General features: G+C 42.9%; 1 protein-coding gene across 4 annotated transcripts in view; it reads left to right on the top strand.

Annotated features, from left to right (window-relative positions):
- LOC140453661 (ephrin type-A receptor 7-like) overlaps positions 1-21,176 on the top strand; it is a 596,634-nt gene that overhangs the window by 261,202 nt on the left and 314,256 nt on the right. The window lies entirely within an intron of this gene.

Genomic DNA, 21,176 nt, shown 5'->3' with positions numbered 1-21,176 from the left:
CAAACCCTGATTGGATAAACCATATCCCCTTGAATGGATCTCAGAAGCTACTTGTAAGGTGAGTTCATCAGATTGACTCTACAATGATGAACTGTTCAAGGTACACAGGCAAAGCATAGCCAGATGGCAATGGTATAACTCTTCATTGCACAATATCTTAGTTAACAATTCGCTGTTCTATTTGTTCCAGTTTTCATACAATCAAAGGATGGCTATAGTGCAAGAGAAGGCCATTCGGTCTATCCTATCTGTAATGACTCTCTGCAAGAGCAACTCCCTTTGTGTTGCTCATGTTGCTGTGCCAATTCCATCTGTATAAAATAACAATACCTACTCCGACACAGCCCTGGGCTGAATGCATCTATATAATAGGTCTTGTTTTGATTAAGAGCAGCTGAAAGAAATTCAGGAAAGTTTTAATGGGCACTGTTTTGGGGTAGAGACAATGAAGGGGATCAGTTGGCTGGTTTGCAGTGCAGAATACCAGCAGTGTGTGTTTAATTCCCACATCAGCTGATGTAACCATGAAGGTCCCACCTTCTTGACTTTGCCCCTTGCCAAGAGCATGGTAACCCTAAGATTAAACCTCAACTCTCTCTCCCTATGGTCTGATAGAGCTGCAGTGACTCTACGTCTTACTTTAGTGATGGTGTCCCTATTCCTGGGCCAGGCATTTTGGTTCAGATCCCAACAACCACACAGCTGTGTCATAACAAATCTAAAATGGGTTGAATAATTTTCTGACCTCAATATAGCTTTCTGCATAGTTGATTGCATCTTCCTCCAGTGTTGTCCTCTGTCCTGATTTGTTCCACACTATATTGACTGAATTGTAGCCAGAGTATTTCTAAAAGGGACCATTTCCATCTTCTAAAGCCTCGTTAAAACACACTGTTAGGCTGAGCTAAGTTCCTTCTTTTTTCTTAGCATTCAGTGTTCCCCTTTGCCTGTTTTTCTGTTTGTATATATAAATGAGGGTTGCTACTTTGCTTTTCCAAATGTCAATGGTTTGGGTGATGATTCCCCGACCATCAGAATTCATCTCATTTCTCCCTTTACTTCTGATTTCTCCTATTTCTTCCTATCCCGATGATACTGGTTGCGAACAGCTCAAAGATAGTTTTTTTCAACATAAACTTGCAGCGATCTGTTGGATGAAGTGAGGAGGGTGTTGCCTTGACTGGTTATACTTGTTGCTGGCGCTGGTATTTCTGAAATGGAAAAGACTTTATTTGACCAATTTGTGAGTGGGTTGAACAAGAACCAGGACTTTAAGACCATCATTGGCCTTACACTAGCAACTTCGACCACCAAGGCTGGACCTGCCCTTATTAACAAGCAATGTAACCAGTTGCTCAATCACAGTTACAGGATTGGGAGAAGGAGCAGAAACCAACTCCTACTTTTCTTACCACCATCCAACCCAGGGCGCTGAGGCCAACTGTGTATGGCTCCAGTCTCATTAGAGGTTAAGCTGACCAGACAATCTTTGTCTTCCTTGGTCAGCACCACACTCTTTATTTATCATTTCAGCCACTTGGCAAGTTGGTGGCAGTTACATGTAGAACATTGACGTTTTATGTAGGACTCAATCACAGTACATGTGCTGAAATATCCGTATTCCTAAAAGTAGAGTTGATTTGGTTTATTATTAGAAGAGGGGAAAAGTTGTGATCCCAGGATTTCACAGAGTGCTTTGAAGTATATTTGGAATGCAGGCAAACGTTATAATTCTTCAAACATGACAACCAGTTTGCACATAGCAAAAGAAAAAGAACATTCAGATAGTCCATTTTCTCAGCAGATGGTCAACAGAAATCTGGAACTAAATGCTAGTCTAATGGTGACCATACACAGAATGTACCATATGTGACCCCATTAAAACCTATTTGGTTCATTCATATAATGTACCATATGTGACTCCATTAAAACCTATTTGGTTCATTCATATAATGTACCATATGTGACCCCATTAAAACCTATTTGGTTCATTCATATAATGTACCATATGTGACCCCATTAAAACCTATTTGGTTCATTCATATAATGTACCATATGTGACCCCATTAAAACCTATTTGGTTCATTCATATAATGTACCATATGTGACCCCATTAAAACCTATTTGGTTCATTCATATAATGTACCATATGTGACTCCATTAAAACCTATTTGGTTCATTCATATAATGTACCATATGTGACCCCATTAAAACCTATTTGGTTCATTCATATAATGTACCATATGTGACTCCATTAAAACCTATTTGGTTCATTCATATAATGTACCATATGTGACCCCATTAAAACCTATTTGGTTCATTCATATAATGTACCATACGTGACCCCATTAAAACCTATTTGGTTCATTCATATAATGTACCATATGTGACTCCATTAAAACCTATTTGGTTCATTCATATAATGTACCACATGTGACCCCATTAAAACCTATTTGGTTCATTCATATAATGTACCATATGTGACTCCATTAAAACCTATTTGGTTCATTCATATAATGTACCATATGTGACCCCATTAAAACCTATTTGGTTCATTCATATAATGTACCATATGTGACCCCATTAAAACCTATTTGGTTCATTCATATAATGTACCATATGTGACTCCATTAAAACCTATTTGGTTCATTCATATAATGTACCATATGTGACCCCATTAAAACCTATTTGGTTCATTCATATAATGTACCATATGTGACCCCATTAAAACCTATTTGGTTCATTCATATAATGTACCATATGTGACCCCATTAAAACCTATTTGGTTCATTCATATAATGTACCATATGTGACCCCATTAAAACCTATTTGGTTCATTCATATAATGTACCATATGTGACCCCATTAAAACCTATTTGGTTCATTCATGTTCTTCTTTGATGGAGAAGCAGAAGACATCAATGCCAAAGACAAGGCTGAAACTTTGCCATCATTTAGCACCAAGAACTAATGAATAGGTGATCCGCTACGACCTCCTCCTGTGGATCTGAGTATCACAGGTGCCAGTGTTTAGCCAAATCAATTCATGACGCATGAAGTCAAGAAATGGCTGAAGGCACTGGATACTTCAAAGGCTGTGGGCTGTGATTCCGCCAATAGTGCTGAAGGCTTGTGCTCCAGAACATGCCACACTTGTAGCCAAGCTGTTCGGGCACAGCTTCAACACTGCCATCTCCTGGCAGTAATATGGGAAACTGCACACTGTAACTCCTTCCAAAAAAGTCGGACAAATCCAACTTGGACAACTTGATCACCAGTAACGTGATGGAGGAGGCCAGCAACAATGTTGTCAAGTAGCACTTGCAAAGGGATAGCCTGCTCTCTGAGGTATATTACAGTTTTGGTACAAACATGGACAAAAGAGCTGAGATGAGGTGAGACTGCCTGCCCTTGACACCATTTGACTGAGTAACTAAGCAGAGTTTTAAGAACCCCTAGCAGAACTGGCATCATTGGGCAGAAGGGAAACACTCTCATTGGAATCATATAGACACAAAGGAAGATGGCTGTGGTTGTTGGCAGTCCATCACCTTCGCCCCAGAGCGTCTCTGCAGGAGTTCCTCAGGGTAGGACCAAACATCAATGACCTTCCCTTCACTGTCGGGTCCGAAGTGGGAATGTCTACTGATGATTGTGTAATGTTGGGCACCATTTGCAACACATAAGGTCTAAAACAATCTGTGTCCATATGCAGCAAGACCTAAGCAGCATTCAGGCTTGGACTGTTAAGTGATAAGTAACATTTATGCTGCCCAAGTGACAAGCAATAACCATCTCCAGCAAGAGAGAATCTAATTATTGTTACTTGATGTTCAATAGCACAGCTGTATTTTCCATGATCAACATCCTACCCCATTGATCAGAAACTGAATTGGACCAGCCAGACTGTGGCAACAAGAGAAAATTAGAACCTGTTGGAAAATAACTCTCCTTTTGTTTTCAAAATGTCTGCTCACCATCTATAACACACAAGCCAGACACAAGAAAGTGCAGCTCTAACAACACTCAGGAAGCTTGATGCCATCTAAGACAAAGGACCCCACTTGATTGGCACCGCATCCACAAACATTCACTCCCTCCACCATTGATGCTCAGTAGCAGCAGTGTGTACTCTCTACAAGATGCACTGCAGAAATCCACCAAAACTCCTTAGGTGTCACCTTCCAAACCCATGACCACTTCCATCTAGAAAGACAAGGCCAGTAGATACATGGGAACACCACCACCTGCAAATTTCCCTCCAAGCCATTCACCATCTTCATCCAGCAGCAATTACTGTGTTCCTATAGTGTGGTAGGCTCAAAATCCTGGAACTCCCTCCCTAATGGCACTGTGGGTGTACCTACTCCAACGGTCTACAACAGTTCAAGAAGGCAGCACACCACCACCTCCTCAACTTAACTAGGGATGGACAATAAATGCTGGCCCAGTCATCAATGCTCTTGTCCCATGAATGAATTAACAGGTGTACAGATAGACATAGACAGATACAAAAACATGGGTGTTTATGGGTGGAAGGAAATACTGGGAAAGCACTTCACTAGTTCCTGTTATAGATTTCATGGTAGCGATCTTTTTGCTTTGTCAAGATATGATTCCACTTCTCTAGATATTTTTATTTGCTTATAGAAGGCACAGGGTGGCTGATTCACACTTAGACTCTCTGCCTTACTGCCTAAGAGCCACAGCCTATAGCAACTGCTGAGGGAAAAAAAGTTGTCTATCTTCAGACTTCAGATCATTTTTGCTGCAGAACACAAACAGCTCCTCCTCCAGATGCCCAAAGTTGCCTACATTCACACTACATGCTGTTATGCTACCTGGCAGCCAATCACATAGTTGTTGGCAGGCAGAAGACCTTTGATGTTGACTGGTCACTAGTCCATAGACCAATCAGCAACTTGCTGTCAGCCCAAGTTCCACTTGTGCACACTCCTTGGCTCCAGCTCATCGTGCAAACGAAACTTTCATTGCTTGAACAAGCAGCTGTGCAAACAACACTTGCAATGAGTATCAGGTTGCTTGCTTTTAAAAAGTGCAGCAAACCTTCCACAATCCTTGATTTTAAGACAGTCATTTTACTATTTCAATTGGCAATCAAAGTACAGAAAAATGAGAAAATTCTTGTCTTTACAATTTCAATAGCATGGGCGCTTCCTCAGCCAAACACTGGAACATCGAGGCATGAACAGGTGCTTTAGCCCTGCTTCACTGTTCAGTTAAATAGCGTCTTCTCTGTAGCTCAACACCATTTATCCTCCTTTGATCAATATCCCTTGGAATCTGTCCCTTACAGAACAAATCTGTAAATAATCATTATGAAAGTTTCATTTGATCTCAGCAGCCACAGCTTCCTAAAGCCAAAAGATCAGGAATTCCTGTAAACAGTTATACAAACGGGTGCTTTGTCACATCATTCCTGAGTGGCTTCACTCAAATATTAAGGTTTGCCTCTTGTTCAGGAATTCCTGAGCAGGTTGAAAGTGCTTTATGGGTCTTTTTGTGCTGTACTCAAGTGGTTTTTGGCTGCGTTTAGCAGGATTAAAAGTGAAGCAATGGTAAAGAAAGGCTGAGAGGAGCTTAATAGGAACAGTTGGCTGATGTGAGATCGATTTCAGGAAATAGAAATATATAAGAGGGAGAAATGACCAGAGCCAAGGAAGAAATAGGGATTGCAATAGATAGAAATTGAAAGTGGAAAAACGAAACTGCAGGTATAAGTTTAATGGGATGCTGTTTTCTTGTTACAACTTGCCTTGAGGATTGGTCAACACAATGGCTGCAAGGAAGGGATGCTGCAAACTCTTAGCACTTGCTTTAAGTTCTCTGCAAGCTCCCTGAGATTAGACATTGATTGCAGCAGGAGGTTTGCTGAGTCTGTCAATCAAATCCTGGAAGTCTGGGCGCACTTGCTGAGAACTGAGACTCCTCCTGTAATGAAATTCTCTCTTCGTAGCAAACTATCATTCAATTACATTTCCAACAGAGTCACTTTTAAGATTGCACTCATCCGTGGTCATACTTTAAGGATTTTTAAAAAAAAAAGTATTCTGACTGAGAAATTCTTGAAAACTCCTTTTCACAAATTGTTGAGGATGTCTGTTTGAAAGATAATTGGGCATTTAATGATTTTCGACCTCTCAATTACTTTGTTCCTCCTGATATTTTATAGAAAAGGAGTTGTTTGATTAATAATAGACAGTTCATGGCAATGTGCATTTTTAGATTAGATTCCCTACAGTGTGGAAACAGGTCCTCCTGCCCAACAAGTCCACACCGACCCTCTGAAGAGTAACCCATTCCCTTACCCTGTATTTATCCCTGACTAATGCACCCCTGACTAATACGTGCAATTTAGCCTGGCCAATTCATATGACCTGCACGTCTTTGGACTGTGGGAAGAAAACTGGTCACCTGGAGGAAACCCACACAGACACTGGGAGAATGTGCAAACTCCACACAGGCAGTCACCCGAGGATGGAATCGAACCCGGGTCAATTCAGTGCTAACCACTGAGCCACCTTGCTGCCCCAAAGAGTAGATATATTTCATTTCTATGTCAGCCTTCACAACTACAGGGCATCCCAAAGCACTTTGTATCCAGTGTAGAAATTTAAAAAAACAATTTGCCCCGTTGCAATGTAAGAAACCTAGTAGCTGATTTTACGGATAGCAACTCCCACCAACAACAATATAATAAATGACTGGATAGTCGCTCAATAGTGCAACATTAAATATTACTGAGAAGAGAGACCTGTTAGAAGGAAGGAACATAAGAACTCAGAGCAGGATTAGGTCATTCAGTCCCATAACAGGGACCATTGAAGTGCCTTTCCAGTATTTCCTTCCATCAATAATAGCCATGTTCCTGTATCTACCTGTGTGTGTCTGTACACCTTTTCATTCATTCATGGGACAAGAGCATTGCTGGTTAGCTGGTTAGCTGGCAATCAGATTGACCAGCATGGAGTGTTCAAAGCACTCTCTGGCAGGTTGGACCACTTCCAACAGTTTTGCAATATAAGGCTTGTGGGCGGCACGGTGGCACAGTGGTTAGCACTGCTGCCTCACAGTGCCGGAGACCCGGGTTCAATTCCCGCCTCAGGCGACTGACTGTGTGGAGTTTGCACGTTCTCCCCGTGTCTGTGTGGGTTTCCTCCGGGTGCTCCGGTTTCCTCCCACAGTCCAAAGATGTGCAGGTGAGGTGAATTGGCCATGCTCAATTGCCTGTAGTGTTAGGTAAGGGGTAGATGTAGATGTAGGGGTATGGGTGGGTTGCGCTTCGGCGGGGCGGTGTGGATTTGTTGGGCCGAAGGGCCTGTTTCCACACTGTAAGTAATCTAAAATCTAAAAATTTATTGTCCATTCCTAGTTGTCTTTGAGAAGGTGGTGGTGTGCTGCCTTCTTGAACTGTTGCAGACCGTTGGAGTAGGTACACCCACAGTGCCATTAGGGAGGGAGTTACAGGATTGTGACCCAGCCACACCGAAGGAACAGAGCAATATACAGGTAAGTGGCTTGGAGGGAAACTTGCACGTGATAGTGAACATCAGTAAACTAGGCCCAAACGCTTTTGCCCAACCCATCAAGACTAAGGAAAGCGTCTGAGCTATAATGTTGAAATGTTGGAGTTCTGGTGCAATGAAGCAGAGCTGGCAATCAGATTGACCAGCATGGAGTGTTCAAAGCACTCTCTGGCAGGTTGGACCACTTCCAACAGTTTTGCAATATAAGATTATCTTTTAAAACAAAATCGTAGAGATCCTCCTCAGGGCAAAGGAGATTAAAGCAAATTGAACAATTAAATGTAATGCTGAGCTTTTAACCAAGTTGAGCAAATATTGATAGATAATCTTCATCCAATGATCCAAGTAAAAGACAGACTATTAATATAATAAAGCAACAAACACTTGTGTGATTTCAGGGTGTTTCAGACATCATTTGGCTGTTGTATTGTAACTTCCCCTCAGCAAGCTTCCACACACACAAAAAAAATTGGAGAAATCTGGAGGTTCAGGGAGAAATCTTGTCTGGGTCTTGGCAAAGAACATATCTGTTGTTTGTTGGAATTCTACCTGAAAGGAGAGATGGTCTTCCATTCAGCTTGTCGACTGAGAGAGCGCACTTCTCAGTCCTCTCTGCCCCGTACCTCGATGTTATACACTTCTCGATCCTCACTGCCCTGTACCTTAATGTTATACACTTCTCGATCCTCACTGCGCTGTACCTCGACGTTATACACTTCTCGATCCTCACTGCCCTGTACCTCGACATTATACACTTCTCAATCCTCACTGCGCTGTACCTCGATGTTATACACTTCTCGATCCTCACAGCCCCCTACCTCGATGTTATACACTTCTCGATCCTCACTGCCCTGTACCTCGATGTTATACTGTTGATGTATATTCTGTTGCACAAATCCTGATGACACAGGTTTCTCTACACTGGTAGATGCTTTATTATCGGACAGCCGGCATGAGATTCCCGATGTCCCCAGAGTCGCCATGTGTTTGCTTGGTAATACTTCTTCACGAACCTCTGCCCAAGACATAAAGACAGTATTTTTTACAGGGATTAAACAAACGGTTTATCAGTCACATGGTCATTACATTGTTTAAGGTACTGAATTATGAATTTACAAAACCCAATGAATGTTGATGTCCTGTGATAACTTGTGAATGGATTACAGAGACTGATTATCGTATTCTTCATGATCATATGCTGATGGGAAGACATGAAAACAGAAGGGTTTTGCCTGTTCTCAATGGGGGATTCACATGCCTATGCTGATATGGAGGGGAAGTAAAACAATGGGAGCAGGAGGCCGTTTAACAAGGCTATGGCCAAGGCTATCTGTCTTTGCTGGGAAGGACAAATATCTCTATCTGGGGCTATGGGGGAATCCACATGTGTAGCTCCACTCTGCTCCATTTCTGAGATACTGTCAGTCTCCCCCCACCTGAGATGTTTTGTCTGTATTGTAAGAGAACAGGCTTATTGTTGATATTGCAGTAAGTCCTTTGGTAGTGGAATGTTTAACCCTTGAATCCCCAATCTGTCCTGAAAGAGAAGCATGGAACTGACCCCTCTGTGGCATTTTAACTTCCTCAATACATTTCTTGATCCTTACTGTACTGTAACTCGATATTATACACTTCTCACTCCTCATTGCACTGTAACTCGATGTTGTACACTTCTCCCTCCTTACTGCACTGTACCTTGATGTTATGCATTTCCTGCTCCTTACCTCACTGTACTTTGATGCTATACAGTTTTTGCTCCATACTACACTGTACCTTGATGTTCTGCATGACTGTGCTGATCAGGACTTGGATATGGGGTCTCTCACTCGAAGGCAGGAAGGGCGCTACAGAATCTTATGACATATTCTTCTGAGATTGTGTCGCGTAACCTGGAGTGTGGAGACTACATTTGCTGTTCTACTTCTGAGGTAAAAGAGCTTGACTTGAATGCAACTCCAACCATGCCGAGGAAGCCAGGTTGATGTTACACATAACAGACCTGACAGGACTGCCCTCGTATTTCTGCAACCTACTGTCATGTTTCCTTGATTTACAGGAAGCCCCTCCATGCATGTCTGTTGCCAGCTTTATTGTCATGCCATAGGCAATCAGCTGATTCAGATCAATTATAGTTGCAGAAATATTTGCCTTGGCTACAGTACAGAATAGAAAAAAAATGTATGTACTCAGTTTGTCTTCTGTGGTGCACTGAAAGGTGAATTAATTATCCATTGTGTCCCAGTGGAGGCAACGACTTGTCAGTGACACATGAGCTGAATTCTTTAAACTTCACGCTCTACTGTTCTTCAGAGTACTGTCTCAGAACTAAAGCGCATCAATTAGATTTTTTATGTCATGTTTAATGTGTTTTTTCCATCGGTGCTCAGTTCCTGTGAAGTATATTTCGAAGATAAACCACTCTGAAAGCCGTAAGATACGTTGAGTGGGACAGTGCTTGCTAGTGACAGAGCTGGTGAGAGAACTGTGCCAGGAAGTGGTCTGTTGAACTATGCACAAGTTGGGCAGTGGTGAGGGCAACCCTGGAATCAAGACCCAAAGCATGGAATTCATGCCTATCGGGAGCTGTCAGCCAATTGGAGGCTAGCAGTTCTTGTGCTTAGTAAGATGGCAAAGAAAGCTCCCTCACCAACTCCCCACCCCATGGGTCCCAGGAGGATCCCAGACAAAGACAAAGAATGGGAACATGCTCACACTGTGGGTCATTGGGGGGTGGGTGGGGGGAAGGTTGGGATTGGGTGGGAACAGATGCATCAGCTAGCAGGTGGCATTCAACAGGAACTCCCTGTGCCCAATCCCTCAATCAGGTGCTCATTGCCAATCAGACTTAACTGTAAGTGTATTAGAAACAGTGAAGTTGTTGAGTCACCTCCAACAAAATCTGATTTCTCCTTGCATCCCTCTGCTGCTGCAAAGCGTGGACAAAAGGATCCCATTGAGTTTCAGATGCACATCAAAAATACACAGGCAGATCATCTCTGTTTATAGATGTCGGTGAAGAGATAAAGGGGGGCCAGATTGCTTGGAGATCTCACCGACTATTCTTGTTGAATGCTACAGAATTGTTCAAAAAATAGCTCTTTTTGTGTAGCATGTACTCAGTACCAAATGTGTACACAGGTCACCAGAGCCAGTCCTATACCCCTTCACCTTCTCAGTGAGACGTAAGAGTGTATGACTGAACCAGGGCCAACATAACACAGTTCATGAAATATCAGGAGCTGTACATGTGTACAAATCTGAACCAAGCTTGTGAGTCATGAGGAAGATGAGGACATGTGAGAGCTGAGGAACAGGAATCAGTACATCATTTCTAACTGCTGTTTAATGGCTGTCCAATAAACCAATGTTGAACACAGACAAAAATAAAAATAGCAAAAAATAGCTAGTCAGTGATGAGTAAAAGGCAGCTGCTCATCAAAGCTCATCTGAATGGGTGTTTAAATTAATCTAATTTCTTCATTGTATGGTTAATAGGACCTAATGATGAGGCTTGTTGCATTGACCACTTATTGCTCATATAGAGCTTTTTATTTACTTGCTCATGGGAGGTGGGTATCACTGATCAGCCCAGATTTATTCTCCATCTCCACCTACCCTGGAGTAGTGGTTGAAATAACTCCACAGAGTCTGGTTCCCATCACTAAGTCACCTTTATTTACATATGGGATGTCCTTGACACTGATCCAGCTCCCTCTGAACCAGTTGTCAGAGTGAACAGAACCTCTGACAGTCTTGTTTATGTCTGTCAGTCAGGGCTCCCTGATTGAGGCTGGTAATGAGGTCCCATCAACATGCTCGAATTCTGTGAGGTCCACTTGGCTGAGGTGTCTGCCCTCACTGCAGCAGAGAGCTGCCTTATTGACTTGCTCAGTACCCCCACAAAGCTCTGTAGAAAGGGGTTTCTTGATATTCACCCAACAAGAGTGACGAAACAGTGATCTAGTCTCAGGTCATGATAGTGCATGCTTTGGGGAACGTACATCTAATTTCAAAGTCTCTCTTCAAACTGAATATTAAACTCTTGATGTGTTTGTGGTGATTGTTGGGACGTGTTATCTTATCTTCAGTTCTCGTGTTCAGTCGAAAGCGTCAGCAATCCTCGGTGTTACATTTAGTTCTGAGATCAGTGGGCGGCACGGTGGCACAGTGGTTAGCACTGCTGCCTCACAGCGCCAGAGACCTGGGTTCAATTCCCGCCTCAGGCGACTGTCTGTGTGGAGTTTGCACGTTCTCCCCGTGTCTGCGTGGGTTTCCTCCGGTTGCTCCGGTTTCCTCCCACAGTCCAAAGATGTGCAGCTCAGGTGAATTGGCCATGCTAAATTGCCTGTAGTGTTAGGTTAGGGGTATGGGTTGGTTGCGCTTCGGCGGGGCGGTGTGGACTTGTTGGGCCGAAGGGCCTGTTCCCACACTGTAAGTAATCTAATCTAATCAAAGGCTGAAGGTGGCTGGGGTGAGGCTGAAGGCAAAGTATTGATTCCTCTACATTAATATCCTAAACTTTGTGCATGAAGAGCTTGGATTTCATATCGCCTTAGTGAGAATTTACTTTCCCTTTTCAAAATTGTTCAGAATTTTATTAATGCTTAAACTGACATAACTGACATAACACGAGGCCATCAAATGTTGTTTTTGAGTAATGGAATAGTTTATAGTTAACAGTGAGCAGTAGCGAACCCAGCTTCCAATATAGGCTTCTTGAGTTTTCTGATTGTTAATCATTGAATGAGGCATGCCCATGCTGGGGATAATGGTATATTTTTCTGCTCTTTGTTGAAAGCATTGATCTCTGCTATTGCCATGTCAAGTCTGAAAACAAACTCCCAAGGATGAACGTCGATGATTCCCCCCCCAAATCCAAACTCTAAATGGGAACTGACTTGCTAGTTCAGAACTAAATGTTAGTTCCCAAAAGTGGGCAAGTAGATCGAGAACCCACTCAAACTCAACTCATGTCATTTCCCAAAGCAGCAACAGGCATTGGTCCTGGGTTGGGTTTAAACTATGACCAATGAGATTTCAGCAATAAGGACAACTGGGCAATCAGTGGTCAATTTAAATTTCCTAATTGAGTGGGACAAGTAATTTGCTCACAAGAAATTCAGATTTAATTCTAAGGCTTTGTGAAAGCCTGTTCTGATAGAGCTGGACAATTTGGAATGGGCTACTGGTTTTGTTGGGCAAGACCTTTTTTGCCATAAACAAAACGGTTAAGGTTGAAGAATTTGTGGCCAGAAGAGGCGCATTCATGACATTGCTAAACAGCTTGACTTTCAGATAGAAAATCCTTCCAATGTACCTATGACCAGCAGTAAGATGGGAGAGTTTCTTGGCAGCTGCAGCACAACAGCCTCCCCACATTCAAGGATTCCACAGGCAGGTTCTTGCTGTGGGTTCCATGATAGTTTGTTGACTGCATTTCAAAGGACAGATGTATGGCGAAGAAGTGGGATAACAGTCTCTCACTAAGCCACTGGCAGCATGGTAGCTCAGTAGTTAGCTCTGCTGCCTCATAGCGCCAGGGACCCAGGTTCGATTCCCACCTTGGGTGACTGTCTGTGTAGAGTTTGCATGTTCTCCCTGGGTCTGCGTGGGTTTCCTCCCACAATCCAAAGATGTGTAGGTCAGGTGAAATGGCCATGCTAAGTTGCCCATAGTGTTAGGTGCATTAGTCAGGGGTAGATATAGCCGTCTGGGTGGGTTACTCTTTGGAGGATTGGGGTGGACTTGCTGGGCCGAAGGGCCTGTTTCCATATTGTGGATAGTCTAATCTCAGAATTTGATGGTTATCCTTTTGGAAGTTGCAACGGTACAGTTTTGAACTTATGCAGGACAAAAAGAAACATTTAAATCTGCAGCAGATTATTATATCATCACTGATCGGCAGAAAACTCTCGGTCAGCCTTTGGCAATTTAGCAGATGTTGATAAGCCATCGATTCCTGACTCCGGACACCTTTCAACTTCAAATGGAAAATTAATTATTGAGTCACATGGCACGGAAACAGACTCTTCGTCTAAGCAGTCCATGGTGAACATATTCCCAAACTAAACTAAATTATTGAGTCCCAAGATAAGAATGACCATCAACTCTATCAATACCTCTCATTATGCTTTAAGTGATGGGAATTTCAAAGGAGTAGGTATAATGTTCGATTGCGCTCCTGAATAAGTGGCTGCTTTATAGAATATTATCCAAAGCCTACTATGGGTATGTCAATAGCCTTAAGCTAGAATTTGCTTAAACCGGCTCAACTGATTTAGCTTCTGTGTGATTTAGTCTCCTCTCACTTTGAACTCCATTGAATATCCCTTTGTTATATAAAACAAAGAACTGTGGAGACTGGTGATCTGAAACAAGCGCAAACAGAAATTGCTGGGGAAACGCAGCAGGTTTGGCAGCATCTGTGGAGAGAAAGCAGAGTTAATGTGTCGAGTCTAGTCACCCTTCTTCAGAGTAATATCCTTTCTATCTTATTTATCTATTAGGCCCTACCTTAAATCCTATTTTCACCAACTGCTCCATGTCATACATAGGTTCTGCAATCTAAATAATCACAGGGTAAGGATATTTTTCCTAAATTCTCTCTTTGATTTATTACTGAATCTTTGACAAGGTCCAGTGAGGACTCATAGTGGCGAGGGCATGGGTAGAGGTGAGAGGGTGTTGAAGGGTGGCAACTTCCATTCCAGTGGCAACAGGGACTCGTGCCCGTTCAGCATACCCATGGCCCAGGACAGAGCACTTACCATAAGGACCGTAAAGTTGGGACTCTTCCTTCCTGTCTTCATTTTACTGCCTTTATATTTCTGATATTTTTCTGTGCTTTAAGATGGTGCTGGAGAGTGATGACATCAAAGAACACTTCTCATTGTGTTTTGTAACCAGATACGTGTGACAATTAACGAAATCCAACTCTCGGTTTTGTGAAAGAGATTTGTGTGGCGTATGTAAATTTTCCTGATTTGTGTGCAAAGAACCTTGCACAACTACCTGAAGTATTAAAGACCGAACTTGACTTATGTTTAGGATGAAATTTCATCTGAACCAAGCAGTTTTCCAAAAATGCAGCTTGTTCTTGTTGTGAGTGATTTGATTTAACCCATACTCATGTGTCCCATGATGTTGTCAATTGTTAGTTAGAAAATGAAGGAATTTTAGAAATTCTAGTTTTGAGATTTAGATTCCTGCCTATTCTACAGGAGGGTAACAGTTGGAGTGACTGCTATTCACAGCATCAGGGAACCAAGGTCAAAAGTCATCTGGATGTTTGATTCTGAGTCAGGAGCACAAAGATTGGAAAACTCTCAGAACCACAAACTCGAGAGAAAATATCCCAGGAAGTCAGATTTTGTTTTTTGGCCAGTGAAAGAGTTCCAAAGCAACATCCATGCAAATTCATAACCACTCACATGGTCCCAATTACCCTCCATGCCAACCTATGCTCCTCCACCTAACCCATGTCTCCTCATGCCCTTCATTCCAACCTATGTCCCTCTATCCATCCTCATGGCCCCATGTGAACTTAGTGCCAACTCATGCTGTACCCCCACTCATCACTCTTGGTCCTACACTCACCATTGTAAGAGCAGAAAATCGACATTTCAAATCATTCCTGATGAAGGGCTGCGGCCCGAATATCACTTTTCCTGCTCCTCGGATGCTGCCTGACCTGCTGTGCTTTTCCAGCAACACACTCTCAACTCTGACCTCCAGCATCTGCAGACCTCACTGTCTGCTGCACTCTCCACGCCAACTCACTATTCTCCATGGGCAGAGCTCAGGATCCATGCTGAGATGTAGTAAATGACTTATCAATGGACAGCGTTTCTTTTTAGTTGTGAATTAATCCATGAATCATTCACTGAACAATTTTATTTATCTTCCTTTGACCACTTAACCCTTCATAAAGCATTTGTATTTGGAGCCGAACTTTATAAGCACCTGAAGCTGTCAATTGAACTATAACCTGGCAGGCTGCACCATGATAATTTTTAAAAATTTGTTTATGGGATGTAGGAGTGACTGGTTCAAATCACCAGCATTTATTATGCATCTCGAAAGAGACAGCCACATTACTGTGGATCTAGAATCACATGTGGACCAGACAAAGGATAAGAAATTCTTTTTCTATTGGTATCAGTGAACTAGTAATTCATTTATTACAATAATCGGCAGTGTTTACATGGTCGGCATTAGCTTTTTTTAATTTTGAATTTCTATTAAATTAAAAATTCACCACCGACCATCGTGATATTGAAACCCAAGTCCCCGGAGCATTAACCCATGGTTCTGAATTATTAATTAAGTGGCAATACCGCACACCACTGTGGAGAAAGGTTTTATGTGATGTGACTGATTTCATAACCTATTATTGATGACTCTCAGGCCTATGTCAAGAGTGAAAAAACATACATTGTTCATTTTATGCTGCAGTTTTTTGGCAAAAGTACAAAGGCTAGGAGCTTTAAATGCCTTTAAAATGTAACAGTTTCCAGATTCCTGATGAAGAGCTTTTGCTCGAAACGTCGATTTTCCTGCTCCTTCGATGCTGCCTGACCTGCTGTGCTTTTCCAGCAACACTCTAAAGATGGACAGATACCGTGTGTAAATTCACTATTCGGGCAGATTCATGTCTACTTTGAACAATCCCAAAGGAAATCTGACCTCTCTAAAATGCTGCCTGGCCACTCCTAAAAGTATCCCTGATCCCAAAAAAGGGTGTTCTACTCCTGACAAACAACTGGCTGTCCCAATAGCAAAGATCAGATCTGACTGAAGGTCGCTGCTGTTTGACAAGTCCAGTTGCTGATGTGATCCAGAGATGACCAAAGTACAATTAGCCCTTCTTAACCTGGGCCCTACCCCAGCAAAAATGGTGGGGACTGGCTTAAGTGTAGGACCTTCCAAATCGGGGCTGTGGCTGAAATGAAAATTACAAAAAATTAGACTTTCCACGTCCTGCAGTGCAAAGGATTTGAATGATTAAGCCTTGGCAGACGGTGAAAAATGTATTTCATACCGAGGATACAACGTTGCCTCCATTGTTTGAGAATCCATGATGTCAGTTCCTCCAAAGTCTCTTTTTATTTCAATTTAAACAAAGATATAATTGCATAAACACACAACCAACCCAATGAAGCCTTATCTGCTTTCTTGTTTATTAAAAAAAGTGTCTTGGTGATACTTGGTTTTGAAGCTGAGCACTGACAGGTTTGTGTAATAACTCAGAGTCTGAAATCCAATCTTCATATTCCTGTTTTAATAAAAGGGAAAGTAGGCCACTCTCTAGGGAAGAGAGAAATTGTGGTTAAGCTGAGAGAATTGAAAGAAAGTAACTGTGCCCTTATCTGTGGGAGCTGGGTTTGAATTCAGCCCAGAATGATAGAAGGAAAGGCTCTTCCTCCTATCAGTATAATTACACAAAATATGTCCTGGGCACTATGCAGTAGCTGCACAAGAAGTGGCCAATAAGTCAATGCTAGTAGTTTGTTTAAGAGCCAGTATTTAGAAATGTCACATTTTATGGTATACAGCTACTGTGGGTCGAGAGTCACACATAGGCCAGACCAAGTAAGAACAGCAGATATCTTTCCTTAAAACCAGATGAGTTTCTACAACAATGGTTACATGGTTACTTGCTTTTAATTCATCTCTTGAATTTAAATTGTGCCATCCATGTCCCCAGAACATTATCGTGGACTCTGGATTGCCAGTCCAATTACCACTGTGCCACCACTTCCCTTTCATCAATGTGAAACTTGTTACTGATATCAAGCACAGAGATTATTTGGCCAAATCCTTGTACCTTTGTAATATTAATATTGATAACTGGAATACCTAGCTATCAATGAGTGTACAACACTGTCCCACAGGCAGCTATGTAATAATAACCAGGAAATCTGTTTCCAATAAAGTTTAAAGTTTAATATTGGCCAAGGCATGAAATAGAACCCCATCTTGTTCTTCCCAGTCCTAGCATGGATTCCTTTCACCCTGCCTGAGAAGACAGGGACATAGGGGTGTTCTCAGCCAACTAACCAAGAGTGGCTTGGACGAATGATGGAGTCATGTGTTTAAACTGGTCACAGCATCTAGGGAACTTAAATTTAGTTAATTAGATAATTCTAGAATTATAAAACCAAATGGTATCCATATTAGTGATGATGAAACTACTGGATTATTATAAAAACGCATTTGTTCACTGGTGCTAATTTAGAAACGAAAGTTTGCCATCTTGATCTAGTCTGGACTGTGGATGCCAAAACCTTTAGCAATCTGACTTTTAACTGTTGTTCGAACTGGCCTAGCTAACTACTCAGTTGTCCAATAAATGTGCAATTAATGTTGGCTTTGCCAGTAAGGTACAAATAAATTTTCAGAAAAGCATCAGTTTAATCTGAGAGCTGATACCTCCAACAGTGCAGCACTGGATTTTGGACAGAAATTTCAGGAGGAGAGTTTGAAGGCACAGCCTTTGACATCGAAGTGAGGAACTGAATTAAAAGCAAGCTAGTGCAATGCTGCTCTCATTTGTTTGATCAAACTGGAGAATTTCACACTCAGCATCTATAGTGCTTGGTGCTTTATTGGAAAACAGAATCCAAGGGGAAGAGTGTTGGCCTGTTTTAGCTTGTGGAAAAGCAGCAGAGAGATATTTTGGGCTGGTGCTTTGATCTATTGTGGGGCTCCATCCTAAATCCTCAGGACATAGCTTTGGTACTGTTGAGATTTCAGAGGGACACAATGTTTTTTCTGGAATGGTACACTAGGATGAAGAAAGTTGCCCTGAATTTCCCTTTTCTTCACTCCAAGGGAGGATAAGCTTGTTCTAGGCTGTAGATCCCTCCTTGGTCAATTTATTTCTGTAGTTTGCATGACGTTAGTGTCTGCTGGCTGGAGGTCCAGCTTTCCCTGAGCCAAACTCATGTTTTCAAGTGGAATCCCTAGAGCAGCTGAGGAACATCTTCAGATAGTCCGTGAGGTTTCTTCTGAGAAGATTCTATCCTCACCATAAGTTTCATTCTTAACAATTAGTGGAGACAGGAAACTGTTAGATCAGCAGGAAATGGGCCCCATTCCTTCTCTGTTCTCCCACCAATTGGGGGATGTTTTACTCAATCTAACTCCATCCTTTTGGGTCCTTCCTGAACAAATGCAGAAAGGAGTAACATTAGAAAGACGTAGGGAAAACACAAAGGTGTGAACGCTCTCTCAGAGAAACACAGACACAATAGATTGAAAAGCTTCTTGTTGTATTGTATGATTCTGAGGTAGCCATATCAATTGGCGAAGGGGACTCGATGCAGGTTGATTAAATGTTCAAGTGCTCAAAAAGTTGATAAAAAGAAAACTGAAGAGAATCTTGACAATTAGTGCATGGGCACAACATTGTGGCATCATGTGTTTCTGTTTGGATTAGCATGGTAGAGTGATGATTAATTATTTTGCAGTACACTAATCAGAGGCAAATGCAGCTTGAAATAATCGCCAGTCCGAAGGAGACAAATTATGCTGACATGAATATGGATTTATCATTACTTGCCCTCCACACTGCTCATAGTTATCTAACACAGCTCACTACTTTATATAAAATAAACACGCAGAACACTATCAGCAATATTGTACTTTGAAAATGAATTAAAAATTGGAGCGTAGTTGTTGCCATTTTATTCTACATCAGTCACTTGTATATCATGCTGTTTTTAAATTGAGCTGATTATGTTTAAAAAATGGTAAATTTCTTTGTTTTATGTTATGTTGCTTGCTTCTGGTTGACTGACCTTTTCTAAGTGCTTCACCTTGGTCAGCATGAGCTGGGCAGGCACAGAAGTCAATGTGTAGGCTGGAAAATCTCCTGTGCAAATGAAGACTTCCCTTCTTCTATCACATGCTGCACTCATTTTCATACAATCCCTTTAATATGGGAAGTAGGCCTTTCAGCCCATTGAATTCACACCAACCCTCCAAAGAGCAACCCATTCAGATCCACTCTATCCCTGTAATTCTGCATTTCCCATGGTGAAAGTGAGGACTGCAGATGCTGGAGATTACAGTCGAGAGTGTGGTGCTGGAAAAGCACAGCAGGTCAGGCAGCATTCGAGGAGCAGGAGAATTGATGTTTCGAGCATAAGCCCTTCATCAGGAATGAGGCTATGAGTCGAGGGGGTGGTGAGATAAATGGGAGGGGGGGTGGAGCTTGGGGGGAAGGTAGCTGAGAGTGTGATAGATGGATGGAATTGGGGGTAAAGGTGATAGGTCAGAGAGGAGGGTGGAGCAGATAGGTCGGAAGGAAGATAGATAGATGGCACAGGTCATAAGTGCAGTGCTAAGTTGGAAGGTTGGAACTGGGGTAAGGTGGGAGGAGGGGAAATGAGGAAACGTGAGGTTGGAGGAACCCAAGGCAGAATATGAGGCATTCTTCCTCCAGGTGTCAGGTGGTTAGGGAGTCGTGGGAGGAGGCCTAGGATCTGCATGTCCTCAGCGTAGTGAGAGGGAGAGTTGAAGTGTTCGGCCACTGGGCGGTGGGGTTGGTTGGTGCGGGTGTCCCAGAGATGTTCTCTGAAGCGCTCTGCGAGTAGGTGTACTGTCTCCCCAATGTAGAGGAGACTGCATTGGGAGCAACGGATACAGTAAATGACATGTGTGGAAGTGCAAGTAAAACTTTGATGGATGTGGAAGGCTCCTTTGGGGCCTTGGAGGGAGAAGAGGGGGGAGGTGTAGGTGCAGGTTTTGCAATTCCTGCAGTGGCAGGGGAAGGTGCCAGGACGGGAGGGTGGGTTGTTGGGGGGGCGTGGACCTGACGAGGGAGTTGCGGAGGGAATGGTCTTTACGGAAAACGGATAGGGGTGGGGAGGGAATATATCTCTGCTGGTGGGGTCCGTTTGTAGGTAGCGGAAATGGCAGAGGATGATACGATGTATACGGAGGTTCGTGGGGTGGAAGGTGAGGACCGGGTGTTCTGTCCTTGTTGCGGTTGGAGGGGTGGGGTTCGAGGGCGGAGGGGCGGGATGTGAATGAGATGCGTTGGAGGGCATCTTTAAACATGTGGGAAGGGAGATTGTGGTCTTTAAAGAAGGAGACCATCAAGTGTGTTCTGTGGTGCAACTGGTCCTCCTGGGAGCAGGTGCGGCAGTGGCAGAGGAATTGGGAATGAGGGACAGCATGTTCACAGGAGGCAGGGTGGGAGGAGCTTAGTCCAGGTATCTGTGGGAGTCGGCGGGTTTGTAGAAAATGTCATTGTTCAGTTGGTCGCCATTGATGGAGATGGAGAGGTCCAGAAAAGGGGGAAAGGTGTCTGAGATGGTTCAGGTGAATTTCAGGTCAGGGTGGAATGTGTTGGTGAAGTTAATGAACTGTTCAATCTCTTCGCGGGAGCACGAGGTGGCGCCGGTACAGTCATCAGTGTAGTGAAGGAAGAGGTGGGGAGTGGTTCCGGTGTAGCTTAGGAAGATGGACTGTTCTACGTAGCCGACAAAGGGACAGGCATAGCTGGGGTGCATGGGGGTGTCCATGGCTACCCCTTTTGTCTGGAGGAAGTGGGAAGATTCAAAGGAGAAATTATTGAGGGTGACGACCAGTTCAGCCAAACGAATGAGCGTGTCAGTGGAA

This window comes from Chiloscyllium punctatum, chromosome 27, assembly GCF_047496795.1.
Source record: "Chiloscyllium punctatum isolate Juve2018m chromosome 27, sChiPun1.3, whole genome shotgun sequence".
NCBI classification, from domain to species: domain Eukaryota; kingdom Metazoa; phylum Chordata; class Chondrichthyes; order Orectolobiformes; family Hemiscylliidae; genus Chiloscyllium; species Chiloscyllium punctatum.
This window is presented reverse-complemented; position numbering and strand designations above follow the sequence as displayed.